We start from the raw sequence: 6,924 nt of genomic DNA, 5'->3' as shown, positions 1-6,924 counted from the left end.
GCCCTTCTACGCTTATCTCCTAATTTCTTATACACCATAGAACCGCTTCCTATGACCTACCGCATAGCGTTAAGATGCAAGGGAGTTTTGTTCCTATCGGGGGCCATTTTTCCTTTCTTAAGTGCTTTGCGCCGCTTGGTTCTTTAAACTCTTCTTGACCATGTTCTAGACCAGTATCGGAGCCCCTCTCATCAGATTTTTTTCAAGCACCAACTATTATAAAGTTTTGATGTACTTAACTTCCAATATGCTAACCTTTGATATGATGTCATCACTCCACATGGCACCTCATGAGTGGTGACATGTGTCATCCATATTTTTCCCCTTAGGCCCCTCAAACTGCCAAAACTTCCTACCACATGTCCTGTTGTACCGCCATGTCATGTTGATGTTAGATGCCACTGTAGCTTTATGAGAACCAATCATATGCTGCAATGTGTCCCATTAGAGGATAGAGAAAAGGGCCCATCAACCTTTTTCTTTGTAATGAAATCCTTTATTAATCCTTTATCTGTGTTCCCTGACAATTTCTAATACTATAGACACTTTATGAGATCACAACTTTTTAAAGATTCTCACTTTAAGAAGTTTTGATTCTATGATACAACGATGTTCTAATGTGTCAATGCTCTGATGTGTTGTTGCTCCTCCAACCTCTGATATAGCCTGCTCTGATATATTAGACCTCTTATACTCGGCTATCATAATGTGCTAGATCTTCGATGTCGCGATGCACTGATATGTTGGACCTATGATATTGAGATATTTGATATTCCTTCCTTCCTTAGGCTTCAAATCCATAAAACTTTAGCAAACTATATATTTTGATATAAGAGCCCATTTTTGGACTTCCACATATCCTTGGAAAGGTTGTTCAGAGGAATTTCCAATGAAGAGGGTTTGATGTAGGCTTTGATTCCTTCTACTATTTAGAAGATGACTGCAAACTTCTCTACTCTTTTACACTCTTTTGACATCATTTGGCACCATTCAAACAATTTTGCAGTAAGTGAAAACAAATCCCTTGGTTTAATATTATTCCCTTGGGTTTATAATATCAATCCCTTAGGTTTATAATATAAACCATCATCCACCATGGCCTAATGTCGCCTTGTGACAATGATTGTCTCAATATGAAAATCAACCATGGTCAACCATGGTCCAAAGTTGCGTTGTGACAAAGATTTTCTCGATATGAAAATCAATCATGGTGAAGCATTGTCAACCATGGTCCAACGTTTCATTGTGACAAGGATTGTCTCAATATGGAAATAAACTAACTTCAAAATCATCCTCTTCGAGGAGGCAACCTCCTTTAGATTACACAAATGAACAATTCTTGGATGATGAAAATGATAATACCTCCTTTCTATGTATAGGAGTCTAAGTGGTCCCAATATAATCATAGCCTACATAAAAGTAATATTGTAGGGGCACAACAATAACAATAGTGGGATTCTATGGGGCACAATAATAAGAACATGGGGACTACATGGTCACAACAATACAATAGGGGGTTTTCACTAATAACAATAAGGGGCTACACTAGTAGTATAGGGACCTAACATGCCCCTCTTCTTCAGAAAGTGTTGTCCTTAATGCTTGAGTAGTTCGCGATGCTTGTGTATAAAATTATCGTCCTCCGATGTGAAATCTTCAATGGGTAAGTTCTTCCACTTGATAAGGCACTTTGAAATTGATTGATTTTGTAGCTGTCAGGTTTTGGTTTCCATGACTACTTCGGGTTCCAATATGATTTTTCCTTCCTCATCAAGTTCTAACAATATTGTTTGAACTGGGAGCTTATCAGCTATAAGCTTCTTTAAGCATGAAACATGGAGAGCTGGGGGCACTCGAGAAGATGCAGGAAGCTCTAATTTGTATGCTATAGTACCAAACATTTGAAACACCTTGTAAGGACCATAGTACATTGGTGATAATTCATTATCCTTCTTAGTTTGCTTGAGGGACATTTGTTTGTGTGGTTGTATTCGTAAAAATACCTTGTCGCCTATATAAAAACTTCTTTCACTGCGATGTTGATCTACCTGTTGTTTCATTCAATTTTCTGCCAAAGTGAGGTTATCCTTTAAGAGTTGGAAAACTTGTTGTTGTTGAGGGTATACCTTAACACCTTCATGAGATAAAATGTGACCCAAATATTCCACCTCTTGTTCTCCAAAGAAACATTTGGAGGTTTTTTCATATAATTATTTCTCCTCCAATATTCTGAGCACTCTATCAACATTATGAACATTATCCTTCCAAGATTTCTTGTAGATTAATATATCATCAAAAAATACTAACACAAATTTTCTAAGGAAGGGTTTGAAAATGGAATTCATCAAACCTTTAAATGTAGAAGGTGCATTGGCAAGACCAAAAGACATGACCAAAAATTCAGAATGACCCTCGTGAGTTCTAAATGTTGTTTTCAGAATTTCTTCAGTTTTTTTTTTGATTTGATGATATCTTGCATGAAGGTCCAACTTGTTGAAGTAAATTTCTCCATGCAATTCATCCAATAATTCATCAATGAGAGGAATGGGAAATTTATCTTTAATAGTGAGCTGGTCAAGATCCTTATAATCCAGACACATGTGACATGATCCATCTTTATTATGCACCAATACTACTGGAGCAAAGAAATAACTTTGACTAGGTTGAATTATAGCAGCCTCTAACATTTCTGCAACTATACATTCAATTTCACTCTTTTGTGCATAAGGATAGCTTTAAGGCCTGATGTTTGGAGGAACACTTCCTGGAATCAAAGGAATAGCATGATCATGATCATGAATAGGTGGGAGGACTTTGGAAGCCTCAAATACCTTGGAATGATTGTCCAAGGCTTTTTGGAGATCTGGAGAAAGAGATGATTTCAATGTGGGAACCTCTAGGGAACATAATTGTGCAATTACGCCACATTGTTGTTTATTTAGAAGTTTTGTTATGCCACTAGAGCTGATTATATTTCGTAGTATCCCTGTGATACCCCTTAATTTAGCTTCTTTCATTCTGAAAAAAATTCAAGAAAAGTTTTTGAAAATTAAAAGTTATCGTACCCAAAGATCGTAGTCATTGGAATTGTAGTACAACATCAACACCACCCATTGGAATGGAAAGCATTGGACTATTCAACACATATTCTCCCATGGATAGCTTGATATTATGGCATTTTGTAGAGAAATTTATGGTTCTTCCATTTATAACCATCACTTCACACTCTGGTGCTGGATATAGGAAGCAATTCAATTCCTTTGCTATCTTACAAAGAATAAAATTATGGGAACTACCTCAATTAATCAACACTATTACCTTCTTCTTCTTGGTGTGTCCTTCTATCTTGATAGTTTAAGGAGTGGTTATTCCGGCCAATGCATTTACAAGATATGGTTGGATTCATCTTTTCTTTCTATAGGCTTTGTTCCTGGTGTGTATCCTCTTATTTTGATGTTTCTTGTCCCTTTTATTCTTCCTCTTCACAATCTATGTAAAATAATTTCTTCTCAAAACACTTATGAACTTTAGTGTATTTGCTATCACAACTATAAAACAAACCTTTTTCTATTTTTTCTTCGAATTGTTGTGGTGTCAACCTTGTAGGTTGTGGAAGGCTTAGGGGCAACAACACTTCCATCTTTATAGTTGTGATTGGTAGGCTTCCTTGTTGCCATATTTTTTCTTTCAATTTTTCTTTCCAAGTTGAATGCCTTCTCCAATGAATCTGGTTCCCAAATGCGAACCTCATGTTGGATGTTATCATTTAATGTCCCTATGAACACATCAATCCTATGCTCTTATGTAATATATTTTACCCTTATATTAAATTTTTGGATGTCCTCAATGCACTCCACCATTGAACCTTTTTGTTTGAGATTTATCAATTGGCTAAAAAAAGTGTTGCTTTTTGTATCCTCATAATGTGCTATAAATTCCTATGTAAAAATTTCCCAAGTGACAATTTGTTTACAAGAGAAAATCCATCGATACCATACAAACTGATTGGATTCCAAATATAAAGTTGCAATGTGTACCTTTTGTGTGTTTGGCACATTATGGAGATCGACATATTGCTCCATCTGTAGTATCCATGTTACAGGATCCTTGCCATCAAACTTCCTCATATCGATCTTTGGAACATGGTGGGTCTTCATTCCAATGTTATATTCTATGAAATCATGATTAGCATTTCTTTTGTTCTCATCATGAGTTTTCTCTACTACCTTTTTTCCATTAGGAAGCCTTTCTTGTAGCAACTTTGTCAAACCTTCCTTCAAAGTTTCCACATCTTTCTTCAAATCTTCCATGTTTTCATTATTTGAATCATGATTAACCTTTCTTTTGTTCTCATTATGTTTTTTCTCTACTACCTTATTGCCATTAGGAAGCCTTTCTTGTAGTAACTTTGTCAAACCTTCATTCCAACCTTCCATGTCTTTCTTCCAATGTTCAATCTTGTCTTTCATACCATACATCTTATCTTCAGTGTCTTTCTTTAAACCATCCATATTAGCTTCTGTTACTTTATGTGAGAGTAAAATTTGTTGCACTTGGTCTCGTAATTTTGATATACCATGTTGCATTTCTTCCTCTTCTTCATGAGTCATGCTAGCGCTTCCAGGTTTCTTACTAGGTGATTCCATTTTATTTCTTTTTTCACTTTGCATGAGATCGATATTGAATCTTATGTATCTCTAAAATTTCGGATCTCCAAGGTCTGAAATTGCGAAATTTGTTAGCTCTCTGAGTCCTCTTTCCAATGCCACTATTCTAATCAAAATTGGATTCTCCAAGAAAGTGTTCTTCCCAATCTCCCAAGATGACCTGATTATACACTTTTTCAGTAGAGAGAACTTGTATGAAGTGCCACGTTTCATTGTTTCAACCTTCGGACCTGAAAACAATGCACAAAAAACTAAACTCCGTCCTCTTCCTATGACTTCTTATTAAATTTCAATCTGATACTTAGAGAGAAAGTTATGAAGATTTTCCCAAGGTAACCTATTTGGGATGTAATTTTGGAGCCTACAAAAATCCTAACTTCCTTGGATCATATCTCCGAACATATCACGAAACAATATCTGAAATGTGGACCCGAGCTTCATCAGGATTTCAGGTCAAATAGATTTTAATTTTAGAGTCTGAACCTTCGTTAAAAAACAATTATAAGGAAAATGCCACAATGACCTTTTTGTGATGGTGAGCTTGCAAATACTCTAAGTTACTCAAATCATATCTCCAAAAATATAACAAGACAAGATCTAAAATTTGGACCCAATGTTCAGAGAGATTTCAGCTCAAATGGTTTTTTTTAGCTTCTAAAACGTGGTAGAAAAAAATTTATAGTGAAAAGACAATGATGACCAGTTTGAAGCAACAACACCCTAGAATCCAAACCTCTGATACCAAATGTTATGAAACAAGCTCACAAGAAGATAGAAAAGATAGATCGCTGACTTCAAAATCAGGCTCTTCGAAGGGGAAACCTCCTTTTTCATTACACAAATGAACAATTCTTGGATGATGCAAATGGAAATACCTCCTTTCTATATAGAGGAGTATAAGTGGTCCCAATATAATCATAGCCTACATAACAATAATATTGTAGGGGCACAACGATAACAATAGTGGGCTTCTGTGGGGCACAATTATAGTAACATTGGGACTACATGGGCACAAGAATACAATAAGGGGGTTGCACTAACAACAATAAGGGAATATGCTTGTAGTATAGGGAACTAACATCAACCATGTTTATATACGTTGTGTTCATAATTTGTATCCCTTCGATTTATTATTCTCTTGGGTTTATTAATCTAAAGGTTCATATTCCTAAGGTTTAATATTATTCCCTTGGGTTTATAATCCCTTGGGTTTTTAGTATTAATCCCTATGCTTTATTAATCCCTTGGATTTATAATATCGATCCCTAGGGTTTATTATTCCTTTGGGTTTATAATATTGATGATGGTCATCCATGTTTGGTAAATTCAATCATGGTTAACCATCACCAAATAAAATCAATCATGGTCAACCATCGTTAATCATTGTCAACACTGGTTAATCATGGTCAACCATGCTCCTACATCACATTCTATCAAGTATTATCTTAATATGAAATTCAATCATTGTTTCAACCATGGTCCAATGTCGCATTATGAAAAAAATTATTTCAATATGATAATCATGGTCAACCATGAGAAACCATGGTCGATCATAGTCAACCTTGGTAAACCATGTTCAAACGTGTTTTATAAAATAATAAATTTTCATCCACGGTCAATCATAATTAACCATGATCGAACATCATATTGTGAGAAAGATTGCCTTGATATCAAATCTAACCACGGTTAAGTATGGTCAGCAATGGTTTAGTGTCACATTGTGACAAGGATTGTCGGTCAACCATGTTCAGCTATGTTTTATAAAATTAAACATGGTCATCCATGGTCAATCATGGTCAACCACGGTCGCATGTCGCATTGTGGAAAAAATTGTTTTGATATGAGAATCAACCATAGTCAAGCATGGTCAACCATGGTCCAACATCACATTGTTACAAGGATTGTCTCAATATGAAAATCAACCATGGTCAACCATATTTATTTTAGTATTTATAATATTTATTTTAGGATTTATACTTTGGGTTTATAATATTAGTCCTCTAGGTTTAATATTAATCCCTTGTGTTTATTATTCATTTTGGATTATAATATCAATCCCTTGGGTTTAATATTCCCTTGTGTTTATAATATCAATCATGGTCAATCATATCCAAGCATCACCAATGATGATCAACCATGGTCAAATGTCACATTGTGACAATGACTGCGTTGATATGAAAATCAACCATGGTCAACCATTGTCCGACGTCACATTGTGACGAAGATTGCCTCGATATGAAAATCAAGAATAATCAAC

The sequence above is a fragment of the Pinus tabuliformis genome, chromosome 9 (genome assembly GCF_031772625.1).
Source record: "Pinus tabuliformis cultivar Carrire ecotype Pingquan chromosome 9, CPIR1, whole genome shotgun sequence".
NCBI lineage: Eukaryota > Viridiplantae > Streptophyta > Pinopsida > Pinales > Pinaceae > Pinus > Pinus tabuliformis.
This window is presented reverse-complemented; position numbering follows the sequence as displayed.